Source organism: Rhea americana, unplaced genomic scaffold, assembly GCF_003343005.1.
Source record: "Rhea americana isolate MKP2758 unplaced genomic scaffold, rheAme1 scaffold_54, whole genome shotgun sequence".
Classification (NCBI taxonomy): Eukaryota; Metazoa; Chordata; class Aves; order Rheiformes; family Rheidae; genus Rhea; species Rhea americana.
Window position 1 is genome coordinate 1,707,393 of NW_028186690.1, and position 27,564 is coordinate 1,734,956.

The 27,564-nt window shown below is 36.7% G+C and overlaps 1 protein-coding gene across 1 annotated transcript in view; it reads right to left on the reverse strand.

Moving 5' to 3' along the window:
• The window catches only part of CNTN1 (contactin 1), a 172,518-nt gene extending 149,558 nt beyond the window's left edge, over positions 1–22,960 (reverse strand). The window contains exon 1 of the mRNA XM_085318503.1: positions 22,913–22,960. The gene's annotated coding sequence lies outside the window, so the exon portion shown is untranslated. The remainder of the gene's footprint in view (positions 1–22,912) is intronic.
• Between the last annotated feature and the right edge of the window lie 4,604 nt (positions 22,961–27,564).

Genomic DNA, 27,564 nt, shown 5'->3' on the forward strand with positions numbered 1-27,564 from the left:
CTTTCACATTCCTTTGTCATTTTCTTAACCTCATTCACTTCTGCAGACACCAATACATCTTCCTCTTTTCTTCCAGCTCTACGTAGTTTTGAAACTACTGAATGGAGTTCCTCTGTTCATTTCCTACCGAGTTTACCTTTTGCATTCAAAGTTAACAACTCTGAAATCTTTAGTATTTGCATTTATCCAGATTGTAGGAACTAAGCTCACTCTTCATTCTTCCTGATATGTCAACCATTTTTTATGGTCAGGAGATTGAAGTTCTTATTTTTAAAGTTTTGGCTTCTTTGACACTTCCTCATCCTAATCTAACTGTCACTCTGGATGTCATTCAAATGAATAACTTCTCTGGTTGATGACTATGGCTACTAATCAACGGTTCTGAAGGGCATACAGCACTAAGCAGATTGGGAMTCTAACAGGGGTTATCTAATAAAATCAGAAGAGTCAGGAACAGAATTTGTGYAAGCCTACAGTTCCTGTTGAGAACACATATGAGGCTGAGAGAAGTCATGTTAGCTCAGTCGTTCAGGCTGAAAGCRTAATTTTGCTCCTGTATGGAGCACTTTGCTACCCATACTTAAGACATGCTCCCCATAAAAGAAGTGAATGTTCTGCTTTATTAATTATGTCAGTGTTCACAGATATCAAAGATATCAAAGATATTAATCATATTAAAATGCCTTCTTTAATCATCTTTCTTAAGCAATCAATACATTTAATATAATCATTTAAATTTTCTGCAAAAATAATCACATCCACACAATATATACTATATCATATGATATATTATAGTTTTAGTATATCACATAATCTAGTAAACATCTTATATAATACATATATATAAAATACATATAACATGACAGTACAGTTATTATTACAACAGACTATAGTCTAATATGTATATTTATACTATTTTACAAGCATTTTATACTATTTACATATATTTAGACTATTTTACAAGTATTTTGTTCTGTATTGTGAAGTATCTGCCGCACTTCAGGTGTTAAAGAGATTGTATACTGAGGAAAATGCTACTGTGTATATGTTCYATATAAACATTAAGCCTTTTTTTCCCTTCTATGGAGATCATCAATAYAAGGAGATGTTACTTAAAATGTCATTTGCCTTTCAAGAAGTAGCTACACATACAGAGCTGGAAAGACTAATATTTCATGTTTGTAGCTTTGGCTACAAACGGCAACAAAGTCTGTATCCAAGTTTACATGCAACACTTCCCTTCAAACACTTTCCCACACTTACAGAATGATTTACTTCAGATTGCTACTGCTCTAAAACTAGCATAAAGTACAGCATGACTGAGAGTATATCCCTCTAGACTGTCCATAAAACCGACATGAAAACACTTTSCTTCGGTTCTTTTCTTCACCTAATTTTCTGATTGCATCATTCTTCTTGAGCCTACAGTCCAAGGCCCCTACAGCATCTGGACCTCTGCAAAAGTTTTGAGTTCTTGTACTCAGCAAACATGGTCTGTCTGATCTGATCTTCTCCTACATCCTCTTCAATGCTTGCTTTGTACTCTTATGTAAATAGTTTCTCTGACGTTTCTGACCTCTGAATTGATTTTTCTATCCATCATTAGCAAAGAACTATCTTCTTTCAGTGTCTTCTTCACCATAGTATTGGTCCTCATTCATCACCCTAACAACTCACATTACTGGATAAACAAAGCCATTATACCTGACCCAGTAGCCATTCCCTGTTGGGCTGCCTGGCTTTGAAGCCAGACCTACGATATTCTCATCCAAAGAGTCAGAAGAATTCAGAGAACACTGAAGGAATCAAATGAATGATGTGTTTTGGTGAAAACTAGAAAAAAAAAAAAAAAGCAGAATATCCTTTAGTGCGAGAAGAAATTCAAGCCTACTGCCTGCACATAGCATAGCAACATATTAACAGTTGCCAGCTCTTTAAGTGTGCAGTTCAAGCCAATGAATGTTTCCAGCTGACTGAAATGCTTTATCTACAAGCAGTGTGTCATACAAAAAAGAGACAAACTGTTGCATCCAAAGATCATGCTGGGGTCACTCTGAGGAGAAAAGGGATCTGCAGCCTCAGAGTAGCAGGAGAGGGCTGCTTCGAAAGGGCAGGAGAGATGGGAGCCAAGGGTGACAGCAGGGCCGGGCAGTGTCCTCACGCTGTGCACACCGGGGGTGCAGCTCCTGAACAAGCAGAGTAGATCAGGGCTGGCAATAACCAGGGGTGGCTGAGAGTTTGGACCACCAGAGAAGGCTGGTGAGTGAGGGGGCAGGCACCAGGTCCAGTCAAGGCAGAGCGGCAAGGGCAGGAGCAGCAAGGTACCTGGCCTGACAAAAGCATAGCTGAAACACATCTCAAACAAGGACCTAGGGCAGGGTCTGCCCCTAGAAACAGCTCCCAGAGGAAGTGGAGGAGACCCCTGAGAAGGTTTCTCACAGTTGTCATCCATATCTGATCCAAGGCTACACAGCTCCACCATACCAAAGCTGTTCTCAAATACAGGAAGCACCGGAGGCTATTGGTGCACTCAGGGTGCTGATACCTATTTTGAGATGGAATGGTCTTAAGCTATGAAAATAGAAGCTATGGAAGGAGTGTGAAATTGAGAACCTTACCAAAAATGTCGATGACATCAGCAGAATGGTAAGTGAGGAAGGCTAACTGAGCAGGTGAGGACAAGCGGGCAAATGTGTGAGTTAAAAAGTGAGAGCACTAACAGAGGGAGGCAGGTGTGGTAAGAAAAAGTGCAGATGAATAACAGAAAAGACTCAAAAGCAGCCTGGATGTAAGTCAACAGAATAAGAGACAAGGCAGAGCTTAAAATAGAGAGTGGTCAATAGGGAGAGGAGCAAAAAGGATGCAAGGTTACAGAACTGACTGTAACATAGTTTATTTTCTTCTGTCTCCTGCTTCCAGGCAGCCATGGCAATGAATTCTTTTACTTATAAAATGTTCCTGACATCTTCAGAGAAGTAGCGGATGTCAGAACGGAGAGACTGAAATCACAGATAGTAGCCGCATGCCCGCTCTCCCCCTAGCCTCACTGCAGCACATAGCTCTTCTGACTTCCAGCCTGGGCCTGCAAAGATGAGGCCCCATGTACTCAATCAACTTCAGAAATATAAGGAGCAACTTAGCCATTAAGCAAGATCCTACAGGCCCAAGTAAAAACCTGGTGCTCTGATGAAGTGTTTTGGATGACAAATCTTCAAGATACCAATTTACACTGCCTGCAGCAAATTAACACTCTTAATAAAGAGTAAACAGAAGAGTTTTTCTTCTGCTGATCTTACTGATGGAGAAAAAATGTTTTCTCTCACAATAACCCACTGAACATGAAAAGAAATTAATGATTTGCTTGCCTACTTTTTCTTCATTCCCTGCTAGCTCTACATGTCACACTACACTTTTGAATGAAAGAAATGTCAGTGTGGCCCCTGGTACACACTATGGGACAGTATTTGGTTGCATGTAAATGACAATAAAACTGAGGTGGAAGACCAGTAGTTAATTTTTATCTTCATGTCAAACATACTTGCCAGTCCGTACCACCCAGCATTTTCAAATGCAGGTCAGTTTAGATCAGCATCTTGTCAGTAAAGGAGGAAAAGTAACATAAAATAAACAGAAAGCCTCCTCCTTTCCTGACACCAGCAGGCTGAGCTGTCAGTGCCAATCAGCAATCTCTTCTGCTCACCACCAGCATCCAACCCTCTCATCTTCACCACAGCATGGCTTTTGAATGTTATCTCCATTTATTCACAGTTCTCTGAATGAACAGATACTCCATCACACACCAGACACCATTAGTCCTTTCTGACTAGAAAGAATATAAGCATACAAATACAGATGACAAAAGTAGTTCTTTTTGGCTTCTGAAACACTATTTTTCTCCAGCTAACCACCAAATCAGATATTCAGGTTCTCCTAGGAAGGATCTTTCCCTAAGTAATATCCATTTCTAGTCCAGCTCATGTTTATAATCCCCTTCTCTCATCAGAAACGCTCTATGAAAAACTACTAACTGCAAACACACAGAAAATACAAAATTAATAGTTTTAAATATACATCTTCCATTGCAGGGGAAAGAGTCTAGCATGTAATGTAAATAGGAAAGAGAAGTCTTGCTTGTCAGTGAGAATCTAGTGCGGAATCAATGAAATCTGCAAATTTTATCACTTTGGGGAAAAATCTAAAAGCAAGCCAAACCAGGATTGCAAATTGCTTAAAATCTGGATACATTCCTTCCTTTAATTCTTATGCTGTAATCTATAGCAATGTAATTGTTTTATATGGCTTTCAGAATTACTCCTCCATCCAAAACTGTAATTCTGCATAAACTTATCTTTTTTTTTCTTATGCACTCTTTATTTCAGCAAAAAAGTATCGTAAATATCAAAAAGTCCTGAGGGAAACATTATTTTCAAATAAGCATTACTTATAAGTAATACTAATAAGTGTTACTTATTTACAAATAAGTATTACTAAGCATGTAAATAACAAAAATAAGCTTTGAGGGAGTGTCATCTATTTTTTGGAAAAAAAGTACTTTTTAGTCAAATGACTAACACTGCACAGTTTATTTGATTTTAGTTGTAGAAAATCAAGGAGCACCAGAAAACAAACATTAATCTAAATGACATATCATATACATAGATCTTATGTACAGAAATAAAAACATTTATCTTTTTAATAAACAAAAACTACGTGAACCATTTGACAAATAGAAAAAAAACTTTAACCAATTTAGAGTAAATTAACTAGTTCTACTCACTGGTAGGTTTTTTTTTCTGCCATAGCTCCAAGATCAAAGCTTCTTTAAGGAAAATTATGAGATGCCTAAAGAACTACAACCTACATTTAGAGATAGATACTCATGTAACTTCACTGCAATATAAAAAGTCCTGTGAATGGGAATTAAAGAAAACTTCCAAACTGCTCATTTCAATTACTGAGGGCTGCGGAAAGGAGCAGCTGCACCTTGACAAATATGGGGAATACTTTTCATGTAAACTATTATACCGTATAAGACTAACTACCATGCCTTATGTAATACATATGCTAAAAGACAGCAAGAAGTAGCAGTTGCAATAACACCTTTTTTATAGCTTTCCATCAAACTATTCAGGCAAATAATTGAAAATTAACTATTTGGGTCTTCAATATTATTAAAAAACAGTTATTTATAAATTACTAACAAGCAACAGAGACTAGCTTTTCTGAGGAAAAAGCCCAACATATTTCAAAGAAAAGGAAGATGTGATGAATACCTTAAGGGACTATCTCTAGTAACCCACTCTAATCTGTCTGTGAAGATGTGTAGCAACATTAATAAAAAGCACAATCTGTATCAATATAGCAAATAGAAACAAGCCTTTCAGTTATCCCAGATGAAGATCTTAAGTTCTAGGGAACATGAGAAGATAGCATTTTTATATGTTAACTTAATTGTATACTTGGAGCTACAATTTTTAGGGTTTCCAAAGTGATGGGCTCCTTTCTGTACGTAAAGCTTTTATTTACAACAGCAGTACAAGCTACCACTACTGACAGATAATGAATCTGTGATCATATCCCGAAACACAACTGCAAATATACCATCTGGYGCTTAAGATTTGACTAAATTTGACTGATGCAGCCCAACTGTTCTGTAACAGTTTCATTATAAAGAAGTTTCACTGAATTCACATAATAAGTATTAACCTTTTCAAGCATGAGGATGTACTTACTGTGTTCTAAAATAAGAGAACTCTCAGCATACAATTTTAAAAATAAAGAACAGAATTTATCCATTACATAATGAAATATGATTGTATTTAGTGCTCGCTAAAGATGAAAAAAATAGAAGTTATTCTTCAAGTTAAGAGCTGGCCATGTTCTATCTCTTCACCCTGTTTACAGTGTACATCCTGCCAATAAAGAATGCAGAAGGTTTCATCTCTATCAGACTGAGTAATGTCCTAAGATAACCTGACAACAAAGAAGAACAGGATTCTCCTGGCCAATTCATTTATGGTCTTACCACAGTATTTCCACACTGTTGGTATGTTATCACCTCTTAGAAAGTTAGCAATCTTTTGTGATAGCAGCACAGAATTTGCTAGATGTCTCTTACTGGAGTGTTGCTCTCATTTCCTAATACGAAACAAAATTGCTCATCTTTTATATGCTGTACAAAACATGGAGCACAAATTGATGACATTTAAATGAACTTCAAACTTAAAAGATGTAGCTAGGATACGGAGAACGTTTTTTCACCTATAGTTTCAAATCCTACCTCAGAGATATAGGTAATTTCTGATATCTTAAGCACTACTACAAGGTTGTGGAACTCCAGGGAAACTTTCGTTTCTTAGTAGTTAGTTAATGTTTTATCTCAAAGACATTCAAGGACATTAGCTACCTCCATAAAAACAAGCTGAAATATCAGCAAATGCCATGGGTCTTTTCCTTAAAAAAAACAGTATGACTTCAATTGCAGCTACTGAGGGACACATAGTAAGAATTTCTAGTAGGACATGCCTATCTAAATCTAGATGGAGGGGGTGTGTTTACACCATTAAGCAATAAATATTGTATTGTATCATGGGCGGTGACTATGTTGTTCTGAAAAAATGAACCTGAGTAAGGGACATCCCGGGCAAAGGACAACACAGGCTATCAAAAACAAACCCTAACTCTCTGATAAGCAAGGCATCATCTTCTCCTCTGTCTCCACCTCTACTGCCATAGAAGTATGTATGTGCTCTGAGGGATAGTATGACAATTTAATTTTTATCTTTTCGGTATAACAATGTCCACATTTGCACAACAGGGTGTTGCAGAGTAGGGGCAGCAAGATCATGTGTTTATGCTGGCCTTGTGTGTGCAGCAGAAATCCTCAGAGGGAAGGAGTGTGACTTCTCCAAGAGCTTTGCTTCCTGAGCTGAGCAAACGCACACAGTACCCCTGCGTTCCTAGTAAAATCTTTCTCCCCTGCGCTCACTCAACCAGAAGCAGCTTCTACATGCAGTAGGATGTTAGACAGTAGGGAGAGATACAGGAAGCAGGGAGCCTCCAGCTGCAAGGCAAGTAGGAAACATCTAAGAGGATCAGGGACATGCTTGTGGTAAGGAGTAGGTCTGCTGCCAATTGTTAGTAGTTACACAGAGAGGGACAACCGGAGAGGACTGTATGCAGTTTGCACCACTACACATAGCTGGAAAAAAAGCTACCTCTACACAGATACAGAGGAAATGATTCATTTTTGAAGTCTTTTATTTTAACTTATTGTACCTACAGCTTTCCCTATTTAAAGATTTACATGTTGCAGCTTATTAAGTTGTATTCTAATAAAACCTGTCTTCAGTATTAAAAGCCTTTTGGAGCATCTGAGTATTTCATCATATGGGAAAAAGATAAGGTTATATTACCTCAGTTCTCTGAACAACACTTGTTACATATGTGTGTTATGAAAAAGTCTGTGGCTTCTTAGTCCACCATACTGTTACCACAGAYCACTTCTCAACAGATAAGTATGTTTGATGGTTTGTTTAGTTTGATACATAGTTAGTCTCATACGAGAAAAGAAACATGAAACTGATGTCAGAGGAAACTAATAAACAATACCAAGTTTCTGCTGTATTGGACTTGTCAGAAAGATGATATGGAAAAAAGTTTTAATCTGTCACAACGTGAGGAATACAAAAGAACAAAAACACTAGAGGTGGACTGAAGAAGATGCCTGGCTTCTATGAATTTCAGTACAATGCTACAAGATACTTGAAAAATAAATAACAAAAATACCTGAAGTGTTAATTTTAAAAGAATATTTTTTAAAACTATCTGGGCACAGAGCAATATAAATAGTTCTGATATTGTTCTGTGGTAGCCTTTGCCCTTCAACCAACCCAAGTCATATTCATGATTTTTCCTTTAAAAATTCAGACTTCTCTCATTACTATGCCAAAAAAAAAAAAAAAAAAAAAAAAAAAAAAAGGAAAAGAATCAAATAAAAAGAAACAAAAATCTTGCAGCATCTCCATTTTCTGTGGTTCTCCATTCACCCCTATTCACTGGTCTCTTTAGTCTATGCATGGTGCTATTACACACACCATTTACTTCATATGTGACTCCAGTCACATTCTCCATACCCTTCCCAGCTTCCATTAAGTCACAATATCAAGTTTTTCCTCTTGGATGCAAATCCTTCCTGCATTAGTAGCAGTGTTAGTATAAGAAACTAAGAGGTACAACTTGTGATCAGCATAAAACACAAAAGGCACTTAGGACTTGTGCTTTATTGGAAGCTGCTGCCAGGAAAAAGCTCTTCTGCTCCATGTCGCCACTGAAAGAGGAAACAAGATGAGTTTTCCTGGGTGCTGATGTCCAGAAGTTTCACTACAATTCCCCTGATATTGAGGATATTAAAAAATATATCAAATAGCATTTCCGTATATGCAGTTGCAAATGAACAGAATATGCCCTATCCTGAACTGCTCCTGAATTCAAAATCACCACCGACAGCAACAGACACCTGCTGTACCTCAGCAGAGGCTCTTCCTGAGCACGTTCATCAAAACTGGGATTAAGATAAAACAATGCATAACTCACCAGGGAGGATCAAGGAGATTAGTGCTGCAGTTTTTTAATATCTGTCTCTAATAAATGTAGATAGAAATGCTTTCAGAAAAGTAGGAAGAGCTTGTCAAAATGACCAGGACTTTTGTCACTTGCTAATGTCATTCTTATTCACAAATTCTCTTTTTTACTGACACATGGACCTAGATTTAAGGTTCTTATTTAGGTCCCTAAATCTCTGCTGCTCTCCTTCTTAGATTTGAAAAACAAGAGATTTTCCTTTTTAAAAGGGTAATTTTTTAAAAATCAACTAAGATTGTCACATTCTTCTCCACAGAGATGTTTTGAGGATTCATCATCTAATCACATGTTATCAAAACATTCCACCTACAGGTCTCAAAGGATGTGCCTTTATAAGAAATAATAATAAAAGAAATGTATTATCAATAGGCAAGAAAGTAAATAAATTGCATTAAGATTGCTAAAGTACATTTTAAGAAACACTGAAACTAAGGCTCATTCTTATATATAGCTAGATTCATAGCAGAATTTACAAAGGAATACTATTAATTAATAATTACTGGTACAATTCCCATATTATTATGATCAAGGAAGCTTTAAAATGCTCATTTGAAAAAGATAACAATCATCTAGGCCCTGATCCAGCAAAGCACTTTAAAAATGCTAATTCTCATCATGAAAATGGCCAAGTGGATTTCAACAAGACCGACATGCTTAAATTAAGACAATCTTGGCTTTGTTAAGCCCATAATGGGAAAAATCAAGTAAAAGCATTAAAAATAGTAATCCATAAAATCTTTCCAGAACACTTACACAAGCTCCTTCAGATACAAAGACTTTTGGAGTGGGTAGGAGCTGATCACAATAGTTATGGACAAAAAAACCGCCAAGATTCTGTAGTCTTTTGTGGAAGGGATTCTGCCTGCTTCTGGCTCCAGTCCTTGTTATCTTACCTGATGAAGACAGGCCATATCTAAGGCTGCAAGTTTTTCAAGGTTCCTGAAAGCTATCTCTCTACTTAAAAGTAGCAGTGCCCCTCTTTTGAATCCCTTCCAGAAGCACGTTCTATTTTGACCAAAGACCTTCTTCAGCCCATCAAATGTTTAACAAACAATTATGGTATTCAGCCTGAAATGTAGACAAAGTACTTTCTTAGGAGGCCATATGTGAAGCATATATCATCCAGCGAAAATAGTTGTGGTTAAGGAAGAATTTCTTCAAACTTTTGTTTAAATTATTAAACTTGATTTAACTACGGCAGAATGAATTATGAACAATCAAAAGAAACTGATTTTCTGCAGTGTTTGAGAAAAACATGAATTATTTTCTTCCTATTTCTTTACATTTTTCTATTTCTTATTATATTTCTTTTAAACATCTGACCATCTTTTGATTTTACTTTTTTAAGAGTTACTTTTGTTCTTATTTCAGACCACTGTTATTCTCTGTAGACATGGGTATATAGATATTTAAAGTTTTTATATATATATATTGAGTCAAATAAATTCATCACCAGTATCTGATAACTAAACCTCTGCCTATACCACTTAGCCCTCGCTTGTACTATGCCAGATAGCAACTTTTCCTTCTAACTGAAATCAGCACAAAGAGGAATGAAGCATGAGATAAAAAGTTTCACATAAAATCATATTTCAAATGCTATGTCCACTTTCCAGAAACTTTTAAAATGTTACCTAACAAATTACAATTAAAGATTCTTACCTCCCTATTATTCTGCATTAACAGCCAGCTAACACTAGATTCTACACCAGCGCACATACCACTCAGATAGGTGCCCATTTCCCATATCACTACCCTCTATGTATTTCTGTAACATCCTTTTTTTATTAGCCTTCATAACTACCTTCATGCTCCGATTACTACTGTTACTAAAGCAATGCCTATGGGTTTCAGTCTTCTATTAAACACCTTTAATCTCAAATCATGCCATTTTCTCCTATCTGTTATTTATCTGAAGGAACATGTAAGAACCATAGAAAAAAGATATCATAAGCAAGAGCCAAGAAATTGAGAAAAAATGTAAGCGGCATTTTACTGTTTACATGTTGCATGATGTTTCAACTCTACTAAATTTAACCCATTTAGCACTAGAAAATATGACTTCAAATATCATTAACTGTATTAAAACAAATTGTATTTGAGTTCTGGACTACAAATTGCAATGCTGGTGGAAGGCAAATGGGCTGCCTGACTCATTCAGACTGAAGGTTAATCTTAGAGGATTCAGAAAACAAGTATAAAAAGCAAAAAATATCCCCAAACCAAAATGCTGCCGAACACATTTCGTTAATTATATGCACTTCTAAATAGCTCCCAAACTTGAGGCAAACACTTTACAAAAGAAAACAGAGTGATAGTCTAGATCATAAATTTTATCTTTATGCCATCCTGTGCAGGATTATACAGACATACTTAATTAGCTCTGGAATGAGAAGCAATACAGTTGTGCCCACCCTGTTGAGAGACAGGAGTAATTGCTGTGGTTCCTGCCCTACAATAATAAAACAGTCTTTCTGGCATATATACTGGGAGTGCAAATGTATAAGATGTCTCAAACGTGCCATGGCATTGCATAGGCTGGCTCATACAATTCAAGCTAGGAAAGAAGAGAGCAGGATAGCAAAAATAAGGCTTGAATGGCTATTAGGAAAGACAAGTGTTGCAACAACTGGATCACACAAAGGACTGTCCGTATCGTATGATTATGCTGATGCTCTATGTCACACTCCAGCTGTGTCATAATTTGAGATGAGACCTGAATGATAACACTTCTTTACTTCCTCTCCTTCTCCCCCTCTTTTTTCTCTGTTAAACAATTTTTGTATTGAGTTGTCTAAAATGGTCCCTAGCTCTCTGTAATGACTGGTAACGAAAGAAAGCAATGGACACTACTAGCTCAAACTAATCTTCCCAGTACGTCTTAACTTCCATTTGACAACATTCAAATTCAATTGCCTATATACAGCCATGTAATTTACTTTTGTTTGGTTTTGCTCCTCTTGTTCTTCCTATTTAAGTATTCCTATTTTTATTCCAGGTAATTCATGTTCAGGTGTAGTAACAGTCTTTCTGCATCCTACATCTTACCACCAGTAGTCTGTTGAGTTGTCTAGCACACTAGTGACTCAAATAGGCAACTGCAGGCCAGTCGCAGGTCACAGCTGTGACTCACCACTTCTGGAAACTGCATCTCTGCCTGCCTATCAGAAGCCAAATTTGACAAACTCTACATCACACTGAAAGGCTTTTTTGTTCACTCAGGCTGTGGAAAGCACATTATTTGATTTTTGTTGCCGCTGTTCTTTGTTCTGGTTTGTTAGATGCCCTAGGCCATTGAGGGTTTTACAAAAGCAAGACTTCTGAACTAATTTTATGCTTTGTTTGGTTTTAGCAATTATTTATAATACTCAAGTCCTTTTGTCACAAAATAGTAAGTAAATATATTAGTATTAATGGAATAAGAACATAAATTACTAGCTCTTAGAATATTACCAAAAGCTACATATTTAACTACATTGCAACTCCATACTAAAACCTGCTTGTTCAAAAACAGCCTTCTGAAGTTACACGTTTACCATGCTGCAGTGATTGCAAACCTGTTCAAGGGAACATGAAAAAGATTTCTGAGGCTGCAACTCAGACTAGTGTCAGAGAGCAAAACCAAAAAATGGCTTATAGCTAATAATTCTAAAGTATGAAGCAAAAAGGCTTTAGCTGTATTAAACATACTATATAAAATTCAATATCCCACTCATTCTCATCTCAGAGTTATCTTATTCTGAAAATTGTGCATTTGGTGAATTCAGTAATTAAATCATTTTGAAACTAAAAAATAAATATGAACACTTCCTCAAATGAAAAATAACATAATGAGTTGTTTTATGACTGACTGATGTAGTGAAATCTGATTTCCTGCAGGCTTGTGTCCAATTTTTCTCTCACTCCTTATCCAAAAAAAAACCCCTTCTCTCCTCATTGCACTTACTTTCTGACATCTCTTCTGGGCAGGAGACAGCACCTGCTGTGCTTAGCCTGAAGGTACGTATATGTCAATCACTGCCAAAGAGAATATTTAACAGCTCTCCACTCAGTGGGGCACTGATTGGGGCTTTTCCCCTTTACTGAGCCACTAATATCATGGAACTTGTAAGAACTTAATTACCTTCAAGACTCATATCCTTCTTTCCCATGCTGTGGGAACTAACTCAGCAGTCCAAACCTAGCAGAGAGGACTGACAGACAGAAAGTGACTGCATAAACCTTACTTCCTCAGGAAACAGGTGAAAATACTACCCTAAATTCAAACTACATTGTATTAACAGTGCTAGCAACACAAAGTCTATGAAGATTTTGACAGTTATTACATTTGCTCATGCATACAACAGAAATGCCTATCAAAATATAATTAAAATATATTAAAAGAATACTTTAAAATGTATATTTTGAATTTTGTATACAACCTCCACGCTATACGTTTATATATAACATATGCATATGTAACTACATAAAAAGCAGAAATAAAGTAGAAAATAAGACCCTCAAAGTAGTCTTTTTTATTTTTTAATTCTAGATCCATGTCTAAACAGAAACCAGTCTGAACAGGTGACTGGATACTTCTGACCGTTCTGTGAGTTTCAGGGCTCACACGCTTCTGAGACTTCAGTCCAAGTAAAAACTGATTGCTGTTTCTACTACAGCTGCATCTGAACACAGTCTCAAGACCCTGCCTAAATCAGACAGAACATGGAGTTGAACCAGAGTTTTTCACAAGCCAACTCAGAAACTCATGATACTAGTTATTCTGTAACTAGCTCCTTTATGGGTTTCACTTACTTCTTTAGTTTTATCATGAAAATAAACAAGTTTTAGTAGCCCCTTGGATTAAAAAGGGACAGACAAGATTCCAGCCTTATCCACCCTAATTCTGTCTCTTTCAAGCACTCTCCAAGACCATACTCTGGTTTTGGTGCCTTGGACAGGTCTCTGAATTCCTGCTGTTTAAGATCTAAAGTTGCTTCAATATTTTCCTCCTAAACCCCCCACAATCCTTTATTCTTTTTTTAGTTACACATCTGAAGAATAACAAGTCCAGGGTTTGGTCTGAACACTTTGGACACATCGGTCTCTTCATTTGCCTAGTTTTCAGTCAGAGAAAACCTCCTTGAAAAAGACCTCTGACACTATTCTCATTTTTGCACTTCTCACAGGGAATTTCCAGGTTTCCATTCTGAGTCCCACTCTGGTGATTTCTGAAAGGAGTCATTCAAAGTTTAGCAATATTGTGGCAACACGCTTCTTGTTTTACCCATGGAGTCGTTCATTGTGTCTCTGTCACAATCTCCCAGATGCTGTTTGGCTGCTGGATGCAAATTCCATTACAAAATGAATGTATAAAGTCAAATTAAAGTCTGCTGTCAAACAGGGGTTGTGATAAAGATGATGTTCACAGAACGAGCACCAATTTGCACAGGTATATTCCTAACCTACACAAATATCACTTACTTTTAAAAGTAAAAGGTGTACGGTTGCCTCGTACACCTTAAATGTGATTCTCAAAACTATTTTCATGATAGTAGGTTATCAGTAGTAACTGACAGTAAGCTAATGAAGCTTGGTAGCATCCACTCTAATAACTCACTTGAAGCCTGGCAATACACTTAAGTGAATGTGTTAATGTAACACTTGAATTTTTTTAACTATCGGGCTGAAATTTCAATAATGTGTACAAATATTCAAAGACAATAACATACAATAATGTGACCAGTCTGGTTCCATACTGCTGGTCTGAATTTCACTAGCAAAACTGATAAAAGGAATCTGGGTTTACATTYGACCAGAAGGTAAATAGTGCTGCAGGCACAAAAGCACATACACATACAGAACATACACGCACATAAAATGCACACCGCTACAAAATAGGAGCATAGATCAATAACCTAAGTAATAGGTAGATTTCAGAGATAAGCCACAGTTTTCATGCAGGCTTACTCTTAGGGTAGAATATATTTAAATGACAAAAAAAGCTCAATCTTTTAAAGTACAGTAAAATGAAACAAACACCCTTGTTCTGTTTTTTATTATTTTTTAATTAAAGACTAAATCCTTTGTTGAGTCAAATGTGTGTTGCAGCTGCAGAAGAATATTTTCATTTAGAACATTTTTGTCCTCAAGTTCTGTCAAGAAACAGAAGGAGGAACAATTTCAAGTTACAGAATTGCTTGTGGCCCAGAGCAATGACCTGAAATCTGCTGCCGTTCTCTTTTTTTCCTGGATTGACCTGGTAGAGAGATAGGATAAATGATGGGCCTGTCAACCTGATAGAGATGGGATAAAAGGTGGGCCTGCCACCAGCAGTGCCTCACTCCAGCAATTTTTGCACAGAAAAATTCCTCATTGGATGTAGTATGTTTCATAAGGCCAAAATCTTCACAGAGACATGAACAGCTTAGGATAAAGGTAGAATAATAAAGAGTAAATAATAAATAAATAAATAATAAAAAAGATAAATAATAAATAATAAAATAAATAATAAAGGTAGCTTACTCTGCACGTAAGCTAGTTTCACCTGAAAAAGATGCATTTCTACATTTGCCATTTTTTGCTAGGGTATAAACAGGCTCATAGGAACCCATAAAAACTGTAGAGAACTGATGTGGAGAAAAAGCTTTTATTAGGCAAGTCTAAAAGAAGAAGAGAATTACTGCTACATGGATAGACAAGAAAGATCCTGGCTAAAATCCTGTTTCTAATATGAGGTTAATAAGCACTGGAATTCAGTAGGACTACTAACTCCAGAAAGAAGAGAAGCGCAAGAGACAGAAAAATGATCTAAGAAAAATGACAGTATATGGAAACGAAAAGAATGAAAAAAAAAATCTAGAACCTGTCACTTTGTATCTGACAGTAGTATACATGCATCAACTTGCACAMTTTTACAACTTTAATAGCTATTTTTGACAGAGTCCTAGAAATAAACGGAAATTTCAAAATGAAGTTGTCTCTAGTACAAACAAGCAGTCCCTGCAGGCCATTGCCCCTCATGCTTCTCCAGKGAAAGATCATTTCTAATTATTTTTTTTGGCTAAGCAAATTTGTTTTGCCCCTACTCAAATGAAACTTTGTGGCTAGCTTTCCACAAGTGCCCATCAATCAGAGTTTGTGGTGATGTTGGACTGAAGTCTATCAATTACATTAGAAGATCCAACAAACACAAATCTCAACTACATATGCGGAAACCACCTTTCTGACTCATAAACACAGCATATTTCCTGGAAGAACAAACAGCCAACATGACTGCCGGCAAAACAGAATTTTCCTGCTTTTCCCATCAGCTGCCAACATAGTTCTCACTGGAGAGAAGTGCAGAGTAGACAGCAGATGGCCTCTCTCCTGTCCACATCTGATGAGTACCCAGAAGCAGAATTCATAACACTATTACCCAAAGTATTATCAAATTTCTCTGTGTTACTTCACCTGCAGCACAGTGATTCCTAAGCTAATTTACATGTAGCAGTCATCACTGAAATCTTAATGTTGTTTTTGTCACTGACTGTTTTATGTCATTTGTGATGCTCTGCACTTAAGGGGACATGCTAGTTACTTTCTGAGAAACTTTCAAAGCTTAGAATAGTTGGCAGCATATACTGTGTATTAGCCAAATACTTTATAAGGAGATTATTGAGGCTCTTTGAAGTTTGCTATTGACAGGAAAAAAAAACACAATCAGTTCTACAACTAGACTGTAACTTGCTCATGTGTACATGTGAACATACGTGTGTGTACATAGGTACAYGTATGCATGTGAAAGAAAAAAATATGGAACACAACACTGATGTTCAAAGTATTATGAGTCGAGATTATTGACCCAGATGTTGGGATCAGAGAACATGTCACTCAGCAACTGCTACACTCCATCTGAAAAATCAGATAGGCACTAGTGAATCTGTTTAAAATTCATATTTAGATCAAATTTTGAACCAATCCTCTGTAATCAGAAAACACATTTTTGCTATCCTTTCCTAAATCAGAGCCTGAAAAACTCTGAAGTGAACTCAACAGTGACTAGAAAACTAGCTGAACATGTACTTTTGGTGTGAACTTTTAGCAAAAATGGTGACTACAACCGCTGGAGAGATAAGCAGGATAATTATTTACTAATACATAATTATTCTTTGAGTACATGTTATACCTTTGTATCAGGTATAATTAAGACCAGTATGGTATCAGCAAAGTCGTTATTGATACGACTGTTTAGTCGTATCCTGTGTTTAGTCCTTGGGTCAAAACCTCAAAAGGACATTTAAGAGTAAAGAAAAGCTTGCAGAAAAGCTGTATTTGCTATATGATACTTGAAACTTACCTCAGGCAACAGTTAAAGTAAGTTCAGCCTATTTACTTTTTCTAAGAGAAAGTTAAGAGGAAATAACATATTCCAAGAATATTTGCAGACAAAAATAGATTTAATACTACCTATATTTTAGTATAATGTAATGTACACAGGCTGAGATACATCTAACCCATTATTAAAAGTCTGTATTGTAAATATGAATCTTTGATCTCTTCATCTAGAGTCCCTTTATAGTCAATGAGTGTTTTTAATAGTGCAGAAACTCAACAACTGGAACATTTCACTGGGATCTCTTTGAAAAAAATCATGCAGTTCAAATTGTTGTATGTATCTGCAGAAATTACTAGGTAAAGGTCTATGGTTGCATTGTTCAGGGACTGTTTTTCCATCTTAAAATCTATGAATAATTAGTGCTTTACATATCTCTATAATGAAAAAAAAAAAGCTGTTTTTGATGCTATGTAAAAAGATTCACATATCTAAAATGCCAGAATCCAGCAAGGTCATTTGGTGCACACCACATATTCTTTGGAAGATGGGGAGTCCAGCCTACTACTGAAGAATAACAGGCACAGCCAAAAAGGTGGTATAGAAACACAACTGTTGTTTAACAGAAACTTCTTTGGTTTTTTTTTTTTTTTTTTTTTTGAAGTAACACTTGTGTGTTAGTTACTTTCCAGGTACATAACCAACTAAATTTACATAACCAATTAAATTAGCCACTACTTTGTGCTACAAAGCCATGCATCAGAAGTAAAAAKGAATTAGAAAACTGGAAGAACTAAGAGTAATTAATTTCCTTTAGTAAGAAAAATATCTTTATTACARATATTCAATGCGATAACATATAACATCCTCATCATTGACTACAGATAAAGTTAAAAAGATGAGCTTAATGATTAGTTGGATAAAGAAGATATAAAACTTTCTGTCTGATTTTGTTTCTCTGTCTTCAGAGAGACCTGGACAGGCTGGAGAGCTGGGCAGAGAGGAACCTCATGAGGTTCAAAAAGGACAAGTGCAGAGTCCTGCACCTAGGGAGGAATAACCCCWTGCACTAGTACAAGCTGGGGGCTGACCCGCTGGAAAGCAGCTCTGCAGAGAGCTGGGAGTGCTGGTGGATGACAAGTTGACCATGAGCCAGCAATGTGCCCTTGTGGCCAGRAAGGCCAACGGTCTCCTGGGGTGCATTAGGAAGAGTGTTGCCAGCAGGTGGAGGGAGGTGATCCTGCCCCTCTACACAGCCCTGGTGAGGCCTCATCTCGAGTCCTGTGTCCAGTTCTGGGCTCCCCACAACAAGAGAGACATGGAGCTACTGGAGAGAGTCCAGMATAGGGCTATGAAGATGATCAGACCACTGGAGCATCTCTCTTAAGAGGAAAGGCTCCGAGAGCTGGGCCTGCTTAGCCTTGAGAAGACTGAGAGGCGATCTTATCAATGTCTACAAATACCTGAAGAGAGGGTGTCAAGAGGATGKGGCCGAACTCTTTTCAGTGGTGCCCAGTGCCAGGACACAAGGCAACAGGTACAAACTGAACCACATGAGGAAAAACATCTTCCCTGTGAGAGTGACAGAGTACTGGAACAGGTTGCCCAGAGAGATTGTGAAGCCTTGTTCTCTGGAGATATTCAAAACCTGCCCAGATGTGATCCTATGCAATGTGCTCTAGGTGACCCTGCTTGAGCAGAGGGGTTGGACTAGATGATCTGCAGAGGTCCCTTCCAACCTCAACCATTCTGTGATTCTGTGATTCAAATAGCTTTCAACTCACCTGTGATATAAGTGTCTGATATAGTCCCTTTCCTTTCCCTACTCAAGAAAATAAATTATACCTGTGAATCAAYTCCAATTTTAATACTAAAAGCCGTATGAACAAATATTTGGATAAGAATCTTTAAACTGGCTCTGGCTRTAGAGCACACCGTATTGACAAGTAAACATGGGTAACATTATGAGCAAATGAAACTTCTGATCATCCGCAGAGATCATCAGATAATCTACATAATCTACAATGCCTAAAATAAATTATGTTGTTTATGCTGTAAGTATTTTCTTTGAGCAAAATAYCTGTTTCATTTCTCTTCAGAAATGAAGGTCTAGGAATTCTGGGGACTTGAATACAGAGTCTCTGTTAAACTTTGTTTCCTCCAACATGTTTCAGGTTTTGTGACTCAGACTGGTAAGCAATTCTTTGTTCAACATCAACTAAATATTTTGCGTATCTATCCCTCAGTGTTTACTGTTAGCTTGCTAGTGCTTCCATTCAATGCTTTGATAAAGATAAGCATACAGGTCAATATTGTTCCTACCAAAATCAAAGATTTTTATCACAAGTGGCAGTGGCATCAGTATGAGCCTTTTAGTAGCATGTCAGTCCCATTTCAACCCCAAGGGGTCAGGCCTATATTGCAATAATACCAAGACATGCCAAAAAGAACCTGCAGTGGGTACATTAGAACGTCTACTTAGCTGGAAACACAAACTTAAAAAAACTTCTTTGTACAAGGCACACAATACTATCTACTTCAAAGTAGATTGAGTTATAGYAGAAGATGTAAATCCGCTTGAATCAAGTGATCTTATGTGGAAGTATCTCATCTTTTCACAGTTCCTATTGTACTAAGCAGTAAATTAGAGTATTTGAAAAAATTTCCTGAACAGAAAAATAGCAAGATAGATTACCTTCAGCATCAAAACATATCAATAGATAAAAGTCACTGCAAATTTGCAATATTGTTAATAGACACGGCTGTGTGTGATGCTGTTTGTTGAAAAAGAGCTGTTTAAAAAAAATCTGTTGGTTTTCTTAAAAAAAATCAAAGGGATAAGTAATACATTGTTGGGATAGCTGGTACAGATCCAGAACAGTTCACAGGTGAAGACTTTTCATGGAGAAGGCAATGCTATRTACTTATACTTCTGCCAGTTACACTAGAAAAGCATTTTCTCTTCACAAGCTGCTCAGCAAAGAATGGTAGACCACTTCAACAATATAATTCAAGGATAAGAATGTAAAACAGCAGGAGTTGAGGCAGTTGAGTAATTCATCTCTCTTGAGAGGAATAAGACACGATTGCACTCTCTGTACTGGCTGGCACAAACTCTTCAACAACAAATCTACTATGCAGAAAACAAGACTGGCCTTTGTGCTTTGTTTATGCCTTTACCAAGAGCAYAGCTCTTAAAATACTTCAGTAATACAAAAATAATGCTTTCTATATAAAGGGCAGCTGTACAGTTACAGAAATTAATGTACAATAAATAAAACATACTCTATTAAGGCCTTTCCAGTAAAATGTTGATTTAAACTGCTTCTACTCATTCTAACATATTCAAAATAAATTCTGCAAGATTGTCAAGAARTAATTAGTTTGAACCAATAGTTATATCCAATATAGATCTAACTCTTTTACTTTCTAAGACATTACAATGTTTAATGGGAAGAGACCATATTTAGCCTCAAAAGTACAACTGTGTGGGAAGCATTACTGTTGAATGTACAAGCATTTAATTTGCTTATACTATCATTCAAAAAGCTTTGTTGGATGAGGTTCTACAGCTTACACGGTAATTAACAAAATGTAACACAACACCAATACCACTGCTGAATACCATTTGAATGTCAGTAATATGCTTGCCTCTCAGTTCTTTCTTCCAATAGATGAGATTCATCATGCTCAGTCATATGATGGAAACATCRCTCTCAACCAGATCATATGAAAGGTGCACAAAGGACACCTTGCACTGGTTGTCTGCAGCTGAATAGTCTGCCTTTTTAGTGCTGAGCCCTGCTAGAGATCACCCTCCATGAGCGCACGGCATGGCTTCATCTCTCCCAGCCACAAACCAGACACAACTGACTGGCAGATCCCAGATGAGCCTGAGTCACTCCATAAGGTCACAGTAAAAAGGGAGGCAGCAACGTTGCATTGTAACTGCTCTGCGTTGCACACAACCTCTCTGGCATTTTACATGACAGGCACCGCCAAAAGATAGTGATCAGAACTAGTCACTTACTATGCGGCCTGCTCTCTGTTTGCATCTAAAGAGCTCAGGAACAGCAGTGTGGGAGAMAGCCACTTTATGACCAGCTTTCTTCCCTTGGAAAAAGTGATGAGTGCAGAACTGTACATAGATATTGCAGCTGATCTGTACATACCCAATATGATAGTCTCARAATGTGTCAGATTTGTTGCATCTGCACAGACTCACAATACTCACAGCACTAGCACCAGGGGCCCTGTCACAGCAGGAGAATAAGTAGTGCTATCCGCCACTGCAGTAACTGGACACCACTACAGGAGACTCCTGCATTTCCACCTCCCATTCCTCTGTAATCACTTTCATCCTTCATTTTAGTTCTTYTTTCTGCTCAGTTCTTTTATTATTCTTTTTCCACCTTTCTTACTGATTCCAACTTTCCCTCTCACACCTTCTCCTTCCTYCTCCCTATACTATAATAGAATTACAACCCCAAGGAATACAAGTACTATTCAACTTTACTGAGGGCAGTTATAAATCAGAAACAGCAGAYGATGGTGGCCATTTTGAATGAAGACAAAAAGCATCAGGTAAATCCAGCTGCCCCCGAGATTATGAGCTGATTTATACAGAACAGTAAGCAAGAAACAGTAGTTCTTTAATGAGAGAATAACAACGTGTGCCCTGCCAATTACGAGGTTATTTCTAAGAAAGGTATGATGACATATACCTGGAGCAAGTGAGCAGGAGGGACAGTGTAGCGAAGGCAGGGAAAATCTGTCTCAAGAAGAAAAGGTGCATGCTGGAGATTTGATAGACCTCATCTCAGATAAAACAGCTTTCATGATGGAAAATGAAATGCTCAGAAGCACTCATCCCATGAAAACAAAGCCGTAATAAAGTGCATTTATAAGTCCGGAAGACAGAATGACTATGAAAGTCTACTTGCGGCAGCATATACTGCTGCAGGTTTGAGAAGCACACTGTCCTCCCTCATCCCCACACAAGGCCAGTTACTAGCTTTTGGTCAGATATTGCTCATAAGAAGGTTAACATTTTGTACTTGTAAATCAAAATAAGAGCCTAATCTCAGGGGTTTTTTAAGTATAGAAACTCTTACTTTCTTGTATGACACTGAGTGCAGCGGATTCACATTCTATACTCAATCAAGATCTAAATGGGCTTTATCCGACACGTGTCATACAAGTGCAAAACAACCACTGACTTCAAGGAACTCTGACCATATCTTTGATCAAGCAATGGTAATAACAAATTTCTATTAATAAGCTGCACCTATGCCTCTGTTAGCATAGAAATCAACTTCCCAAAACATGAAAAAAAATAGTGGAACAAAAGAGCTAGCTCTCTTCAGAGATTAAGCAATAACTCAAGGCCCACGGATGTACTTCAAAAACATAGTATTTCTAAAATTAGAATGCATTTTGGTTGAATCATGTCTTCAATATATGTTATTTCACTGGTACTAAATAATACAGTATTGAAAAAGGCATGTCAATGAAATTTGGAAGCATACAAAACAGCTGGACAGATAATTGACTGTATAACAATGAATTAAAGAGTAACCAAGATTCTTGGCTAGTTTTTCCAGCAGGTTAGTTAACACTGACTAAAAAATTTAAGTTTGATCTGTGTGAATGTTAGTTAAACTAAAATAAATGGAAGCAGTATACAAAACAACTGCAAAGATGTATTTTCACACACAAAAAAGTATTAGAAGCATTAGCGCTATTTTCTTTATATTGCAGAGATCCCTTGGGTTCAGACTTAGTTCAGTCTGAACAGTCTTAATCTTTTTGCTACATTTTCCATTGCACTATGGGTTTTTTTTTCTTTTTTCTTTTTTCTTTTTTCTTTTTTTTGTTAAAAAGCAGCTCCTATCTTTCACCTGATCACTTAAACATTCTTATAAATAATTATTTTAAAACTAGATGTGAGAACTGAAAAAAGAAGTCACTAACCTTTAATAACGTGGAGTCTGTTTCAATATGGATCTGGAGTCAGCACCTAGAATAAAAATAGAATTCAGTCAGGTTGCTAAATTCACAACTTATTTTTTCAATTACATGTGGATTTCCAGTTACTTACATAAAGACAAGGTAAGACATTAATAAAAACCTACCGTAATTAAACTTTAAAAGCAGAGTGAGCTTGTATTGTTTTATTTCTCAATTGTTTTATATTCAAACTTTTACAGATTGCCTTTAAAAATAAATATAGATGCACATTCAGCTATTTTTAAAAAGTCATTTATATCTTATCACAAAAGCTTCACCCTGGAGCTAGGACTCTGTAGAAAATCTGCTGAGATCCCTGATCAATTATACTATTACCAAACATCTGCTTTTTCAACTACCTTTCATTCTTCACATCATGATATCTCCTCTGATTTCTTCCTGTATGTATCTCCATCCAATAATCTTTCTCAGCCCTTCCAGAATGATTCATAAATCTCTACATAACTTCTACTTTGATTTCTTCTTCCTAAACCTSCTCTGATTCACAGCTGCAGATATTATCCAGCTATCTTCAGCTCTCTGCATTTCCATCCTTATCAGTCTTGCTGTAATACCTACATACTTCCAGACSAGTGGATCCAAGGTAACAACTACATTGGCGCTACTTGTAATTTTTCAAATGCTTCTAAGGTCTAGTATAACCCAAGCGCATAAGATAATGCGGAGTACTTGCTTCAGAAGCTGGCTACATCAACTAACAGATTTCCAGCTCAGTTCCATGACTATATTGCTTTCTGCAGCTGTAGTTCATTGCTATTATATGCTATATATGCTTTTAAAGTTGTGTTAATAGCCAAGTGGACAGTTATTCAGGTAGTGAATGTGAGGTAAGGAATCTTAGAAATAAAAGCTCCAATTTACACAGGTGATGTAAAAGACTGAAGCACTTAGGCACTAACTAAAGGTATACTACTTGCAGGTAACTTAGTCAAAGTTTGCCAACTACTCTTCTGCTGAACTTTTGCTTATTTGAGCACAAAATCTGACCTGCCTTCAGACATCTGATGACTGTTTAAAAGATTGTAAATGTAATAATTTTTCACGAGACTTCATTAAGCTCTACAATCCTATTTCTTTTCACATGCTGTATGTCTGTGTAAACAGACACCACTTTCTTGTGACCCCAACAATCTTCCCATTAAAGGGAATGTTATCTCCAGAAGTTCATCATCACAATCATTTGACTATACTGAGAGGAGAAGAAAGATGATGACTATACTTCCATGTTCTTCCTTTCTCCCTTCAGTTGGGACCATGAYGAAATTGAGCTGCTTTTATTATAGAATAAGCAAGTGTAGATGTTAGGATATTTGGGTATCTTGGGCAGCTGCTGACCTAGATAGAATATGAGAATATTCTCATCTGTAAGGAATATTCTAGCCTTTCACAAACTATTCCTATGGGTATGTGAACAGAAATAACTTAACCTAACCATACACAGCTACATATACAAAAGGACTCACTATGCYATGCTAAATTTTAGACTCCATTCATAACTCAGCACTAAGTACCTACTTGTATGGTTTTAAGTCTTAAGAACTCTAAAAGCTGGGTTTTTTAAGCAACATATCKGGAGTAGGAAACTCCTGAAGTAACAAGTTATTCAGCATATCAYCAGGATGATGCAATATATTGTATCATTCTTCTGACATTTAATAGGAAGCTTTACAGGTTTGCTTCATATTTTATTATCTGGAGTGGAAATAAACTAAGACACTGAAAAGTCAACCTCAACATTTCAAATTCTTTTTTTAATTACAAGCATTTAAAGTATATCAATTTCTCATTAAAACTCCCTCAATCAGCAATATATTTTTCTAAAGTAAAAATCTGAGAACTGTTTCCTAACATATTCAGTGACAGAACAGTAACATAACAGTAAAATACAACAATCATTCTATAGCTTTCAATATATTAGTCTTCAAGACCTATTTGTGTTATACCAAACTCTGCACTTATTGCCACAATAGACTTAAATTCACTTTTTTCAAATAAAGCTTACAGCTGCTGCACAACATAAAAAACAAACAAATGTTAAACAAAACAATAAATTTCTATATTTGGTGTTAAAGAATCATAGAATCGGTAAGGTTGGAAGGGACCTCTGGAGATCATCTAGTCCAACCCTCAAACAAGTGGTCTGTACAGAGATCAAACCCACAACCTTGGCATTATTACCACCACGCTCTAACCAACTGAGGTAAACCTAACRATATTAATTTCAACCTTAATAAAAGCCTGGGCAATAGCTGGTTAGAAGTAAATTGGAATAGCTGTAACACCTTCTTCCCTTTTCATCAGTAATGCTGGGTATTACTATTCTACCATCTGTATTTGATCTCCCTAAGTTTTAATTTTACCTTTGGTAAACTAYGTATTATGGAAAAGCCTGTTAAAGCTAAGCAGTTGCTAAAATAAAGAGAAACTATAGATATTAGGGAACTAGAAATACATTTTCTGAAATGTAAGAATACTACAGAAAAAAATAAGAGCCATACAACTTTCTCTTGAAGAAAAGACCTCTAAGTTGTACACAGTAAATTTCCTCCAAAAAGCTTRTAGTCCAAGCATTTGTAAAAAGTTGTTTTTTCACTGGCTACAATCCCAGCAATAGATACAGGCAAAACATTGTTTACAATGTCATTCACTTCCCATCATCTGACTCACTTTAACATTTCAAGATGTATTYTATTTTTCTTCTGCAGATCAATGCTACATCTTTATAAGGCAATTAAAAACAAAAAACACCACACAGAAGAGCATGGGGAAATCACTATCTTGAGGAGTGAATCTATTAAGCCTGACTATGATGATTTGTGAATCAATTTTTTTTTATTGGTAATGTTATACTGGATATTCTCAGGGAATGAAACTGATATTATGATTTCAAATCCAGTAATTCTTTTAAATAACAGTTGAAGAAAACAAAAACTTCAGCAAAACCAGATACAGATTCAGAGAGATCTAAAGTGAAAGATCTCTGTAGGACTGTACCCCAGAAACACATGGAAGACAGGCCTTGAAACTTGAGTTATTTTTCTCTCCTTTATTCTCCAGAAAGAGAATGTATTGGCTCTTATAAAAAATAATAAATCCTTGCAGCAATCCACACAAGTACTGATAGTTTAAAGTGCTTAGGAAACATGCAGATCTGGACTTTCTGTRATGTCCCACTGGGCTGCCTGCTCTTGCTCCGTGATGGCAGGTTGCATTACTCACATGACTCACTCTTGACTCAAGGAAGGTCAGCTCTTCCTTGCTGCGCTCCGCACAGATGACGGAGGGAAGCACTCCAAGAGCATTCACTTATGGTGACAAAATGAGCTGCCTTCCCCAGAAGACTTAGGGAACCTTTCTTGTATATTCTGCTTTCATATATGAGTAATGAGCCRTATCATAGCTCAGCTGGCTACAGCATGGTGCTGCTAATGCCAAGGGTTCAATCCCCATATGGGCTACGCTGARGGTTGGACTAGATGATCTCCAGAGGTCCCTTCCAACCTTACCATTCTATGATMGGCACTGTCAGTGTCGTTACTGGTATCTATCATTATCTGAATTGAACCACTGAGTCGGTTGSGAAAGTGGTACTTCTTCAAACTATTGTTTTCATTTTACCAGAATAGGTAGGCAGTATTACCTCAGATCATATAAAAATGTGATTGAAGTATCTCAATTCATAACCTAACAAAGAGGGACAGAAGATTTTTTTCAATTTTATCTCACTTTTYGCTTTCAATGTGGCCTGCAAAAGAAAGTGAGGGAAATTGCTTGAATTTAGAAACATCTAAGTTTATAGAAAACCACACAGAATTTTAGATCATCTTTGCAGATCTAAACTCACTTCTTCTATGAGCCTAACTCATAGTTTGAACTATGGTGGAAAAAGATTACTATTGAATTGAATAATGCCTAAGCCATAATGATTAACTCTTGAAAAAGTCACTTTCAGTCTTCACTACTGAGAAGGACCAGTTAGATCAGCACAGGGCCTTTGATGTGTATAACAATGGCAAAAATAAGTCATCATAAATTAACCTCCTCTCAAAAAAAAAACTTTTTTGTAATACTTATTATTCTTCTGATGAATCTAGTGCAAAGGATGCTATATGAAAAGTATGGCATGCAAAACACAATCAGTGGAAAAGAAACATGGGAAACAAATTGAAAGATGATTAACTGTAGAAAGACAGGAGTATAGTTATCTACTACCTATTTAGGATTAGCTTCTGGATGAGAATACAGTACCTACAGTCCTGCATAAATAAAAAATTTGAAGCTTTTTATACATGTCAAAGAGCTTAGATTTCCCAAGCTATAAAGAGATATAAAGCTGTTATCCATCTGGAGATATTAAGGTCTGAATTAATACCAATACATTAGTATATAAAAATATGAAAATGTGACCTTAGTATTAATCTATTAGATGAAACATTTCTAACGGCATACATTGCATTCAGATTTAAGCTTCCACTAAGACAGGTACGGACTTCTGAGATTTTTTAATAGCTTTTGTCAAAGCTGTTAGTGATAATTTGCTTCCTTTCCATGAGAAGCCTCAGTAAAGCCTTCGTGTGCTTTTTCACCTAATCTTT